Source organism: Prionailurus viverrinus, chromosome B2 (genome assembly GCF_022837055.1).
Source record: "Prionailurus viverrinus isolate Anna chromosome B2, UM_Priviv_1.0, whole genome shotgun sequence".
NCBI classification, from domain to species: domain Eukaryota; kingdom Metazoa; phylum Chordata; class Mammalia; order Carnivora; family Felidae; genus Prionailurus; species Prionailurus viverrinus.
In genome coordinates this window covers 110,868,458-110,882,925 of record NC_062565.1, presented here as the reverse complement: position 1 = coordinate 110,882,925, position 14,468 = coordinate 110,868,458, and the positions used below count along the sequence as shown (strand labels likewise).

The 14,468-nt window shown below is 39.0% G+C and overlaps 1 protein-coding gene across 10 annotated transcripts in view; it reads right to left on the bottom strand.

Moving 5' to 3' along the window:
• The window catches only part of PKIB (cAMP-dependent protein kinase inhibitor beta), a 179,912-nt gene that overhangs the window by 90,700 nt on the left and 74,744 nt on the right, over window positions 1-14,468 (bottom strand). For 2 of the 10 annotated variants that reach the window (XM_047857727.1, XM_047857733.1), the window contains exon 1: window positions 14,284-14,414. The exons of 6 other annotated variants lie outside the window; for them this stretch is intronic. The gene's annotated coding sequence lies outside the window, so the exon portion shown is untranslated. Of the gene's footprint in view, window positions 1-14,283; window positions 14,432-14,468 lie in introns of those variants that run through there. 2 more of the 10 variants (XM_047857737.1, XM_047857726.1) reach the window with 2 other exon arrangements.

Here is a 14,468-nt window from a genome sequence, read left to right as displayed (position 1 = left end):
TTAAATGACACATGTACTTAATTGAAGTCATATAGAAAAATTCCCAGTACATACTGTGCTTAATGTTTTAGATTTATTAATATTCTTTTTTTTAATTAAAAAAATTTTTTGTGTTTACTTATTTTTGAGAGAGAGAGAAACAGAGACAGAGGGAGACAGTATAAGCAGGAGAGGGGCAGAGAGAGGGAGACACAGAATCTGAAGCAGGCTCCAGGCTCTGAGCTGTCAGCACAGAGCCCGATGCAGGGCTCAAACCCATGGACTGTGAGATCATGACCTGAGCTGAAGTCAGACGCTTAACAGACTCAGCCACTCAGGTGCCTCTAGATTTATTAATATTCTTATATAACAAAAATAAGTAGAATGCTCCTACCAATGATGCATATGATAAAAACAGCAAAATGATCATGATCACTCTTTTTTTTTTTTTTAACGTTTTTATTTATTTTTGGGACAGAGAGAGACAGAGCATGAACGGGGGAGGGGCAGAGAGAGAGGGAGACACAGAATCGGAAACAGGCTCCAGGCTCCGAGCCATCAGCCCAGAGCCATCAGCCCAGAGCCATCAGCCCAGAGCCCGACGCGGGGCTCGAACTCACGGACCGCGAGATCGTGACCTGGCTGAAGTCGGACGCTTAACCGACTGCGCCACCCAGGCGCCCCATCATGATCACTCTTAAGTGGTAAGCAGCTATAAATAAGGCATCTTAGAAAAACATTTAAATTTTCTATTACTATTGATATATATATCCAAGTAGTCCTCTAAACTGAATGGCTTAGACATATTAGCGAGTGTGCATGCATGGGTGTAAAACAAAAATCTGTGTGAAATTTTTGAGAGGAATTTTTAAGCTTTTAAGTTTTTTTTTGTTTTTGTAAAGAATATAGTTCCCTCAAGGAATATAGACCCTAATGCAACAGAGAAGCTTTCCCTTTGTACTCACAGCAGCAGGCAAACAGTTAAAGCCCAAGGCCAGAAATACTAGATGAAAACAAAGTGGGAGGAAAGGAAATCAGGTTCCTATCACTTCTCTCTTGCTGGTCAGTGTTAATTATTTCTCAAATCTGACGGCTGCACGTTCCTCTGCTTCACACTTTAGCCTCTGATGCAACTATGTGTTATTCCAAGATATTGAAAGAGCTCAATTTTGGCCTTTAAAACATGCGCCTGGATCTTCAGGAGAAGCCATTGCTCAACACAGGCAACTTTCAATCCTAAAAGCAAAATTCAGCCTTCTTACAAAAGCTGATTAGTCTTGACATTTTATCGACTCTCCTGAAGAGCCATTTACGGACTGTGTCAAATATTAAAAATAAAATAAGAGGTGGGCCTGGTGAAATTATCTTCTGATTTGACCAAACCAGAATTAACTTGCTGATTTTTCTCAAATGTACATACTTGTTTTGGCTAAATAAAGTTAATAGGGAAAGTTACATATTCCATGAGGCATAAAGAAAAAATTACTTTCCATTACCCAGAAACCTTACCTTGCAAACTAAGCCTGAAGGAGAAAGAAACTGGAATGAACGTAGTTGAATGAGAATTTTAGCTGCGACAGCTACCTGACTTGCTCCCAGTTCATGTTTAATTAAATTTACATCAATAATTCCATAAACTGCTTGCTGGTCATAGAACATAAGTTATCATCTTTGATCCTAAGGTCAAATACTTACTGCTAACAACCCTTGTGCCTCTGAGGGAGGCTTGGCCTCCTGCCAAACTGTACTGCTTCATCCACGGGGGCAGGCCCACTACCGTAACACCTCATGGGGGATGATGCACCACCATGGCCCCTTGGTTGCTCGGCAACAACCCCTAATGACTGCTCCTCTGGGACTGCTAGGCAACAGCACTGAGTCCCCCCCAACCAACCCCAGCTGCTCCCAGTGCACTGCTTCTCAAGAGGGCCAGGTTAACAGGAGGCCAGGGGCCCTAAGTGACTAATCACATAATCTATACACATTTCTCAGAACGCTCTCCAACTGTCACTAAATAGAAATCAGTGCAGAGCTAGGTCCTACCCTGAAGGGTACTCTTGAATGTATCCTTAATTTAAACTCTATCCTTGGATCTTTAGAGAAGCAGACAGAAAACTAATGCATCAGAGCCAGAATCTGTGGCCAAAAAAGTCTATTTTAAAAAGCACACACACATAAAGGAGGTCATTCTTTTTTCAATCAGATTTAAAATGTGACTTTCAAAGCTTTCATAATTTCAAAGAACTTTGCTATTTAGATAGTGCCTGTTAACAGACCAAAAAAATGGGGAAAACATAAGAACTTTATAAGCCTATTCCTGAAATGTTTTAATACATAACTCTATTTAAGTATAGCAATGTCAAGGAAAGACCTTCAATTCTTGTCAATAGTTAAACCTACATTTACATACTCAGTTTCAATGTATCAGTTCTATATTCAACAAATCTAAATTAGTCATATTTTTCCATTTATATCCGACCTACCTCTTAGGACAAAGGCAACGACTCAATCAACCAATCTAAAAACTTGCTCACACATCAGAACATGAGTACAGCCTTGCCCCTATCTTCCTCACTGTCCCTTACCTCTCTGTTGTGCAGGAAGAGGCAGGTGCCTTGGGAAACATGGGCTTGCAGCCAGTATACCATAGTACAAATAAGATTCTGCTACTCCACTACTTTAAAACCACCAGTCAAGTCCAAGCTATTTAGCATGGCATGGAAGGCACTTCTGAATCTACTTCCCATCAAACTTCCAGCCACACCTGCTGGGTCCACTATGTGATTTAATTATAGTTCCCTAAACACACTACACACTTTAGGTCTCTTTCCTCTTCCTAGAACACATTCCCCTTTGCCTGGCAAACTATTGGTTATCTGTCAAGATTTAGCAATAACATCACCTCCTCTGAGAAACTGTCCCTGATTTTAGAACTACATATAACTACCTCTGAGCATCTCCACAACTGATTCATACTACTGTGATGGCATTAGTCACCTAGTTTTACGATTATTTACCTACTCAACATTAACCCCATGTTGTTCAAGGGCTAGAACCTTATTCTGTTCAACCTGGTTTCCTCGGTGCCTGGCATATTCCTTAGCATTAAGGAGGTGTTTATACTATATTTAATAATGATTACAAAATAATGCGCCTAGACAAAATTGTAAAATACATGCGGATAAGGCATTTTTAACCTCTTAATTAAGCAGGGATGGGTAGTAAAGCAATTTACTAAAAAATAAAATGAAAACTAATCTCCTGAATTTGGGGCTGCTCTCTCTGTAAACTATGATGAATCATTCTGAGCAAATAAGTAGATAGCTCTGCCGTGATACAACCCATCCAGTATTATCGCTAAAATAAACACATTGCCTGCACCCCTTTTGTTATAACTATAATAACATCAAACTCAAGGGAGCTACATGGTCTGGTAACCAAATCACTAAAAGCTAGTCTGGAGCTGGTAATAGGGAAGATACGTTCCCTTTCAGTTTAGCAACTCTTAGAAGAGCTTTTGGGGGCACCTAGGTGGCTCAGTTGGTTAAGCGTCCAACCTTGACTCAGGTCATGATCTCACAGTTTGTGGGTTCGAGCCCCATGTTGGGCTCTGTGCTAACAGGTCAGAGCTTGGAACCTGTTTCAGATTCTGTGTCTCTCTCTCTCTCTCTGCCCCTCCCCTGCTTGTGCGCTCTCTCTCACTCACTTGCTCTCTCACTCTCTCTCTGTCAAAAATAAATAAATAAACATTAAAAAAAAGTTTTTGAATCTTGGTGTAAGTAAAATAGAGAAGAGAGTATAAAAGAAACTAAATAACTAAACACCAATAAAGCAAGAAAACATTTTAATTTTAAAGTTTCCTAAATAATAATTTGCAAAATTTTATTTATTCAACATCTGTCTCCCTCAAAATACTAATTTAAGAAATAGGAACATGACCAAACAAAACACAAAAGCCCACAAATGTTGCAACAAAGTGTAATATCTCAAAGCTGTTCAACCTTGCCTCACCACCTCAGGAGCTACAAATACAGGCCTCCATTTTTTAATATAACAATACTTTTATGATTTTTTTATAATAAGTGCACATATATGTTTATGTAAACATATTACCAAATACTTTGATATTAGCAGGAATATGACTATCTAGGTTAATCCATCCAATACAAACTCTAATCAATGGAAATCTGAATTGTGCGCCTATCTGTTAAACTCAGAGAGAATTCTTAGTCTATTAAGAGCCTGTGGGTCCCATATACAGCTAAGGCTGTGTGCTTCCTCAGGTAGGAAACCTGTATCCTTGGAAGTATTAGACTGTGTGCCAGAAGGTACTCACAACCACGTGATAAATTTTGAATATCAAAGCAGTCTTACTTGATAGTAGATATATTACAGAATATTTATATTAATTAAAACAAAAGAGGGGCGCCTGGGTGGCTCAGTCGGTTGAACAACTGGCTTTGGCTCAGGTCATGATCTCACGGTTTGTGAGTTCAAGCCCCGCGTCAGGCTCTGTGCTGACAGCTCAGAGCCTGGAGCCTGCTTTGGATTCTGTGTCTCCCTCTCTTTCTCTGCCCCTGTCCCACTCATGCTCTGTCTCTCTCTGTCTCAGAAATAAACATTAAAAAAAATTTAAAAAAAAAAAAAAAGAAACACGTTATAAATTAGAATGCAGGGGCACCTGGGTGGCTCAGTTGGTTAAGTGTTGGACTTCAGCTCCAGTCATCATCTCACCATTGTGAGTTCAAGCCCTGCATGGGGCTCTGCACAGACAGTGCTGAGTGGGCTTTGTATCCTGTCTCCTTCTCTCTGCCCCACCACCACTCATGCATGTGCTCTCTCAAAATAAATAAATAAACTTTTTAAAAAATTGTTAAAAAGAAGTAGAATGCAAAATTTATACTTACTTGTAAGATGAATATAAAATTTCATTGAAACTTTGCACTTTTCTATGGAGCACTTAAGTTATACCCTAGATTTCTGGGAATTTTTTGGTGGAAAAGAGGGAGAACAATTTGACCACAGCATAACAGAGTAGGACCATCATTTCCTCCATTCTGGATAAGACACTGCTATTGATACAACTTAAAAATACACTACTTTTGTTTGACAAGCACTTCACAATACCAATTCATATTGAATTGCCATAAACCAAAAATTTTTAAACCAATTCTACAAATAACCATTTTTTCACTGTCTGGTTTCTTTTAAAAATGCATGCCACTCTTATATTTATCTTCATCTAAACACCTGTCAAAATAATTTTTGACTCATAGAGTACCACACTGATTATATGACTCCCTACTCAAAAACTTTCAAGAATGCAAATTAGCTACAAATTTAAGTCCAAAGTTTTCATGCTAGCATATAAAATTCTTCACCACAGGGACGCCTGGGTGCCTCAGTCAGTTAAGCATACAACTTCTGCTCAGGTCATGCTCTCTCGGCCTGTGGGGTGGAGCTCCGAGTCGGGCTCTGTGCTGACAGCTCAGAGCCTGGAGCCTGCTTCAGATTCTGTGTCTCCCTCTCTCTCTGCCCCTCTTCTGCTCATGCTGTATCTGTCTCTGTCTCTCTCCCTCTCAAAAATAAATAAACATTTAAAAAAATTAAAATTCTTCACTACAGCTCCAATGTATCTTTCTACCCAGTCCCTAAAATTCTTTTTTCATTTTTTTTAATTTTATTTGACAGGGAGAGAGAGAGAGAGCACAAACAGGGGAAAAGGAGAGAGAGAGAGAGAAAGAGAGACAGAGAGACAGAGACAGAGACAGAGAATCTTAAGCAGGCTCTACACTCAGCACAGAGCCTGACTCAGGGCTTTCAGGGCTCCATCCCACAACCCTGGGATTGTGACCTGAGCCGAAATCAAGAGTCAGATAATTAACCAACTGAGCCACCCAGGCAACCCTCAATTTTGTTTTTTTAAAGTTCCACATATGCAAAGGATTTTATAATTAATGGTGGAAATATAGGTAGAGCCTATTTTCTTCTTAATATAATTCTGAAACTTCTTGATTTTTCACTGCAATGTAAATTATCTCAGAAACACTTCAAAAATTTTAAAGTTAAAACTTAGTGGTATTTTAAGTGGCAAATATTATGGACTCTGGAAAGAAAATATAGAATAACTCATTACAGTGTAACAAGGCAGAGTTGACAAAAAAGATAAGATTGAGTAAGAATCTGTGATTCTTGGTGAAGAATTTACAATAGCAAGCACATATGGTTCTTGAAAAAACTGAATTCTACATTTGAACGTTGCTAATATTTAAAGCAATGTATTTTAATGGATTGGGTATGTTTTTCTTTTGCTTTCTCATTTCTCAAATCAATGACTACCACAGGGTGCAGCAAAATTAGAATGTACTCTTTTGGTAAAATGGAAAATTATCTGTTTCATACCCTTGAGATCTGAAAGTTTATCTAACCAAAAACTGTCTTATGGGTTACTTTACATATGAAGGAAAAATGCTGGTTTTTTAAAAATTTGCAATAGTATACAAACTGTATAACATCATTACATCAATATAAAAATATAACCCTACAAACATACAAAAATTGGAAGATACTCAGTATTGAATATTAAAACTAATATTAAAAAATCTTTAAATGTTCTTGTGTGATGGCTTTATGATAAAAATACCTGAAAGAAGTTGACAAAGTAAACCTTTAACAATATTTCTGTAAGACAATTTGCGATATTTTCAGATAAAGCCTAAATTGTTGTTATTATACAAAATCCTTATTTCATTAATAAAATCCATATTTCAAGTGAATCATACTGAGATAAAACAACAAAGTAAAGAAGTGAACCCTTTGACTATTAAGACCAATAATAATTATTGATAAATAATATAAAAAGTTTTCAACAAATTAGGATAAATTAAGATACTTTATTTAAAGTGTTGGTAAAAATAAACATCTATGAGTAAAAAAGTGCTTTGTTTCAGGGCACCTGGGTGGCTCAGTCGGTTAAGCAGCCGACTTCGGCTCAGGTCATGATCTCACAGGTCCGTGAGTTCAAGCCCCGCGTCGGGCTCTGTGCTGACAGCTCAGAGGCTGAAGCCTGCTTCAGATTCTGTGTCTCCCTCTCTCTCTGACCCTCCCTCATTCATGCTCTGTCTCTCTCTGTCTCAAAAATAAATAAACATTAAAAAAAAAAATTTAAAAAAAAAAAGTGCTTTGTTTCTCCCCAAACTAGAACCCAAAACATGGACTCCTCAGAGTTGGAACAACTTATGCTGGGTTTTACTTGAAGCTTAATACTTTTTGGCAAAATTCCACAGACATCTCAGGGAACTGACCCAGATCTACCCTGTGAGGAAAATATGTCTCACATCCCCTGACAACCTGCTCCCACTCCTCCTTGAAGCAAACAAATAAAAATTATACCCCCCATGTTGTAGACTGGTCCCATTTCTGCACTGTCAAATCCAAGTGGTACAAATTAATGGAAAACCCGAAATGACCTGGTTTAAACCAAACCTAGTTCAGTGGGTATATGACTTGGACTATTTCAGGATACAGTGGGTGCATTGCCCAAGTGAACACATTGCTTTTTTTGTAACCATCTTTACAACTAATACTGAGCACAGGGCATGTGTCATGCTCAGCAGCGACTGTTCAGAATGTCCAATTCGAGGGGCACCTGGCTGGCTCAGTCAGTGGAGCATGTGACTCTTGAACTCAGGGTCAGGAGTTCAAGTCTCACATTGGGTATAGAGCTTAGATCAAAACAACAACAACACAAATAAATAAATAAGACAAAACAAAACAACAACAACATTAAAAAGCTAACAGGTGGCTAATTTAAGAGGATGAAAAATGAATAAATATATTAATGAATAAATAAATGTTTAAAAAAAAAAAAAGAATGTCCAATATGAGTGAATGAGCTGAGTATTTCGAGTTAGAATGGTAAGCTGTGAATTTAAGCCCCAGTCAAACCCAGCATTTGATCTCAAATCTGCTACTTTCTATTAAATGACTTTGAAAAGATATTCTCTTCACCTACTTATTTAGAAAATAGAGCCATAAGACCAACTCCACAGATTGGAGAATAAATGTAATATGTGAAAGCACCTAGTCTGGGCCTGGTATGTTGTTCAGTAAATAGTTAAGTTTCCATTCGTTTAACATGTATGCTCATTTCCACGTGAAGAAAAAATTAACATGGTCCCTTCAAAAGATTTTAAGCCTCTGTTACATATTGAAAAATACATTATACGTTGAAGTTCTCTACATTTGCCCTAATCCCATTTCCTCCTTTGGAAATCAGCTCCATAAACTACCTTTTCTATGCCTTCGGCCTCTCCCACACTAATCACTTCTTCATGGCATCGAAAGAGAGAATCAAGACCTCTCCTTGAAACAGTAACTAAAAATTAATTTGACCCTATGTCCTGACTCTCACTACCCACCCACCTTTTTCTCCCATTTTTTGGTTACAGTCATAGGATGGGCACTCAACACTGGCTGATCCCATTCCCTTATTTTCCATTTTTCACCCAATAAAATCTGGCCTCCACCTCCCAATCATAAAACTATTACTCTGACTGGTAGGCTACTTGTCAAATAAAAAATCCTTTCAGCCCTTTTCCTACAAGGTCATCTCATGACTATGACCTATTGATCACACCACACATTTTGACGCGCTACATACCCTTGTTGCTATGACAATGCCCTTTCCAGCTTCTCTTTTTTGGGCTCTCAGGAGAATTCACCTTCTAGGCTTCCATTTTATCCCACTTCCCTTCTCATTCTACGTGCTTGCCATAGAAGTCTCATCATTATAGTTAACTTCCTGTATGCATCCTAAGCTTGTTAAAAAACAGCCTCTTGGATATCTTCAACTTTGATTCCTCTTTTACTCATCATCTTCCCCCATACCCACTATATTAGTTTCCTAGGGCTGCCACAACAAATTGCCACAAACCAAGTGCCTTAAAACAATATGAATTTACTCCCACACAGTTTGGGAGGTCAGCAATCCAAAGTCAAGGTGTCAGTAGGGTTGGTTCTTTCTTGGGGATTCAGAAAGAGAATCTGTTCCATAGATCTCTCCTAGCTTCTGGTGGTTGCTGGCAAATCTTGGAATTCCTTGCATCTGCATAACTCCAGTCTCTGCCTCTATGTTTGTCTTCCTCCGTGTCTCTGTGTCTTTTTTTTTTTTCTTATAAGGATAGTAATTGTATTGGGTTAGGGGACCACCCTAGTCCATATTAACCAATTACAACTGCAATTACCCACTTTCTAAATAAGGTCACATTCTGAAAATCCAAGAAGTACATGAATTTTGAGGAGACATTATCCAACCCAGTAAATCTGCCAAATTTGCCCTCATTCTTATATTGCCTCAAACCTCAAGCCAAGACTCTGAGAAGCACTCTTTACTCCCACCTCTTTCTAACTTCATATCCCACTTGTCAAACCTGATCATCTTCAGCTTCTAATATTCCTAGACTTCAAATACTCTTGTTCATCTCTAATTCGTCATCCCTAATCCCCAATTTACTCTTTAACATCTCTTTCTGGGGCTACTACACTAGGTGTCCAACCTCCCTCAAATCCAAACTTGTCAGAGTTACAAGAGTATATATAAATACATACATACAATTTCATGGCATATTAGAAATATGTAGAGCTGCTTTTTATTTTTTGTTACTGCTTCTTTACTGCAATGCACACAATCATGATAGCTCTCCTTTTTCAGGGACGTAGGAACTAAAAGAAAGAGTAGTTTCTGTGGAAGCTCTGGACTCTATAACATCTTCTTTTGGCTTGGTGGATTCTTTATAAACCTTTAGCATGTGGAAAATCTATCATATCTACAATCTAGCTTTTTATTAGATTTCAAGGCCTCTTTGGGAAAGACAGACAAGAGGGGCTTATTTCAGTGTTTTGAAATTTAATAGTATTCCTTGGCTCCAGAGACTCCACAAGAGAAGTACTTATTCTCATTTTTTAAATAAACAAGCATAATAAACTAATGTAATTACATGAGTTATAAGCCATCCTTAGTTATGTGCATGCATGTGCATGCACACGTGCACACACGCATACACAGATTTTTAAAAATAGTGTTTTCTTCTGAGACATATTAGCCCAGCCCATAAAGATTAGAAATAAAGACTTTTATAGTAATTTAAGTAGACGCATGCTTGGGAAGACTGCTTAACTCTTCCCTGTCTTCCATGGTTTTATTCCTAAAACTATCACACTGGATATCAGTTTCCTCCTTTATTCCACCTCAAAAGTGAAAGTCTTAGAGTTAACCATGGTGATTTCCATATTTCCAAGTGGGGATTCTTTTTCATCAACATAGTAGATTTTAGAGCTTAAGGAAGTAGAGACTATGGGAAGGGAGAATTTAAGAAATAGAAGAAAAAATTTAGCTCCATTTATTTTGCCTATAAATGCTGCAAACAAGTTCGAGCCACCCTGGCCCCAGACTATGTAATCTCCAAGTGCCTTCATTTTCCTTGACCCTCTTTCCAGTCTGAGAAATCTCATTCTAACTGACCCAGGATTCCAGGTGAGATTACCTCTTCCTGTTCAGGAATACAGTATAACGAATCCAAATTATTTTATTCTTAGACAACTCTGAACTTCTTTTGCAACTAAATACCCAACTCTTGGACACCATCATATTTTAGAAGTAGAAGTGTCTGGAGGACACAAATCCACTCTGATTTATAAAGCCCACAGCCTGCACCGTACCCGGGCATAAAACTGGTCTTGCCATTGAGAACTGGAATAAAGAGTATATCTCACTTGAGTGAAGAGTAGACTATTTGAGTTCTCAAAATCAGTTGTATATCCAATAAAACAACAGCAACAACAACAACATAACCACTTTTGGTATGTTCAGATTCTTAACCTGGAGTTCTTTTTATGTAATGTCACCAACTGATCATAACATAAAAAGTACATACAGCATATTAACATAAAAATTTCTGAGACCAACAAGATTCAGAAAAGCACTGTACTAATGGCAGAAGTTTTAAAATATGAATACAGGAGCTCTAGATTTATTCTCAATATGTGATTTTTATACACATCATAAATATGCAATCATAAGCCTTAGATCTCCACATCTAAGAATAGAGTATGTTTAATTATTATTTAAAAGAATTATGTGGCATCATGGTTAAGGAAGCTTATTTTATCATAGGATTTTAGGGTTTTTATATTCAGAAAAATTATTTTTTAACTCAATTAAAATCTTGTATTGAAGGAATGGAAAACCACTGAATTTACTATCAGCCCATTAAGGTCTGAGTCTCATCAACATTTTGAAACACAATTTTCAAATTGCTTTCTTTCTCATTTTCAATGGACATAGAAGGAAATTCAGTCTTCATTAAGCCTGATTTACTCTCATTAAGCATTAAAAAAAGAAATTGGGGAGAGGTATGAATAGGCAGAAAACAGAGGATTTTTAGGGCAACGAAAATACTCTGCATGATATTACAATAATGGATGCCTGTCATTACACATTTGCCCAAACAATGTGCATAGAATGTAAAAGAGTGAATCCTAGGTTAACTATGGAGTTTGAATGATTACAATATGTCAGTGTAGGTTTATCCACTGTAATAAATGCACCAGTCCTGTGCACGATTTTGATAATGGGGGAGGCTATACATGTGTGAAGGCACTTATTATATGGGAAATCTCTGTACTTTCCTTTCAATTTTACTTTGAATCTAAAACTGTTGTAAAAAAAATTGTTTTCAAAAATATTTTATTCCTGAGAAATACTACTTTTTTTCAAAATTATCTGAGCTCTAAATTCGAAAGAAAGAAAAGTATTTCCTCTCCCAACCTTCTCTCTACATATATGTATCAAATCATATATGATCCAGTAAGAAACATTTATGTCTCCAGAATTTTCGACTTTTTGTAAATATAAAACTTCTACCTAAAAATCACTCTATAATGCTCTTTAAAAGTTAGACATAAGTTTATCATACAACTCAGCAATTCCACTGATGAATATCTACCTATGAGAAATGAAAACATATGTACCTACTAAGACTTGCATGAAAATGTCCTTAGCATCATGATTCATAATAGCCTCAAACTGAAAACAACACAAATGTCCATTCACTAATGAAGAGAGACAGAATGTGGTATATCCATACAATGGAAAAAAAGAAATGAAATACTGATACATGCTACAACATAGATGAATCTCAAAAACATTATGCTACGTAAAAGAAGCCATAAACAAAAGACCACATATTGGATGATTCCACTTATAAGAAATGTCCAGAAAAGACAAATCTATAGAAACTGTAAAGAGATTAGTGGTTGGGAGTGAGAACAGAGACTAACCATAAATGGACATGAGGAATCTTTTGGGGGTGATGAAAGTGTTATAAAAACTGAGTTATGATAATGTTTTTACAACTTGGTAAATTTTCCTTAAAAATCACTGAAAGGGGTAAATTTCTAAAAATCTAAATTTCTAGTTTAAAATTGACTAAAGAGGAGAAAAATTGTCTAACACAAATGGTATGTGACACATTTTTAAATTTCCTGCGTAAGTATTCCATTAGCCTTGGATATTTTGTTGTAGAAAGATGTGGCAAAGACTAAAGTCAATTACTTAAGACTCCCCCCCCAAAAAATCATACTTTGCTTCAAAATGGAATCATTTTATCTTCTGAAGCGTCTTTTTAGAAAATGAATGCTTTTGTGTTTTGTTTTTGTTTTTTTGGTTTTTTTTTCAACTTTTATTTATTTTGGGGACAGAGAGAGACAGAGCATGAACGGGGGAGGGGCAGAGAGAGAGGGAGACACAGAATCGGAAACAGGCTCCAGGCTCTGAGCCATCAGCCCAGAGCCTGACGCGGGGCTCGAACTCACGGACCGCGAGATCGTGACCTGGCTAAAGTCCGACGCTTAACCGACTGCGCCACCCAGGCGCCCCGAAAATGAACGCTTTTGAGTAGTATCTACAGAGGGGCATTCTAGTATGGATCATATCAGTAGGAAACAAAAAAGGTTTTCAAAATGTTGGCGTAACCAACCTCGATCCACAATCTACCCCGTTACAGGACTTTCTGTGAGCTTTATGGCCATCAGATCTCATTTTAACAACCCAAATTCTGAGCTTTCTGAATATTAAATCTCAGAAGGATTTTTTTTTTAATGTGTAGAAACGCCGATATGAAGAAAGGCATCTTGTGAAGAGACAAAGTGGAGAGACAGATTTTGAATCTACATGTACATAAAGAAAGATGTAATGCTCACAGTAATTCTTACCCAATTCTTTTTCAGTATACAAACCGTTGTGTTTTTACTTTTTGATTTTTTTCTAAGTGGATATTTAAGTGGTCTCCGGGCTCAGATTTCTACTTTCTGTCCTGCACAGACTCCGACTAGTAATAACTGAGGGGTTTTTTTTGTTTTGTTTTGTTTTTTTGGAGGGGGTAGTGTGGAGTGAGGTGGGGGCTGGAGGGTTAAGTGTGTTTCCCTTTTACCCCGCTCATGCTAAACGTTTTCCAAAGGAACCGAGTTCAGTTGCGCTCCCTGGGATGAATTCTACGAAGATGGGACTGGAGGGTCAGTCTCAGCCTTATTCTGCAGGGAGCCAGCAGAGGCAGACGGGCCATCTCCCCCAGAAGACACTTTCAGGTGCTTCCCCAAGGGATTACAGCAGCAGCAAGCAGGATCCACGCCCTCCATCTCCTAAGCCCCTGCGAACTCCCGGGCAGGAGTCCTAGGCTCGGGGAAACCTCCGGATCATCCGGTCTAATCAGTCCCGTATTTTGTCAAAGAATGAACGGAGACTAGTGAGGTGAGATGAGGTGAGTTGGCTAAAGCCACAGAGCCTGACGCTGGCAGAGCGGGTTAGAACTCGCGTCTCTCTGCTTTTCCGGTGGCCGCCAGCAGCTGCCTGGGGCTGGGAACGCGCAGCCCAAGGAAAACGACGTGGCATTGCCGGCGAGAGAGGCTAAGGGCTCAACAACTCAGGACAGGAGGTCACTAATGTCCACCTTCAGGGCAGACTCGGCAAAAAACACGTAACCAAACCTCCCAGGTTATGCCTGTTGACCTAAGCTCCCCCTTGCACCCAGACAGTACCTCAGTTTGCATACTAATGATGTGGCCGCTCTAGCACACCGGGCACCTGCTTTGAATTCCCCCGTGCCTGTGCAGACTGAGTGGAAAATGGGAAAGAGTTGCACTTACCACATCTTCCCTCACTCAGTCTCCCCCGACTCCCCAAGTCCTTTCCCTCCCTCCTTCGCACCAGCCACGCTCACGCCCGCTATCCCTCCACCTGGTACGTACCAGCCGCGCGCAGAGCTCCGCGCTGAGCCTGGGCCAGGTGTCCTCGCGCGCGGGTTCGCCCAGCCTCCCTGTGGCCGAGAGCTGCGACGCGGGCTCCAGCTCCCTGCCGCCTTTCCCGTCCACTGCGATGCGGACGCCTCTGAGCTGCTGGGCTGGGGCGCAGCCAGAAGGTGGCAGTGACTCGG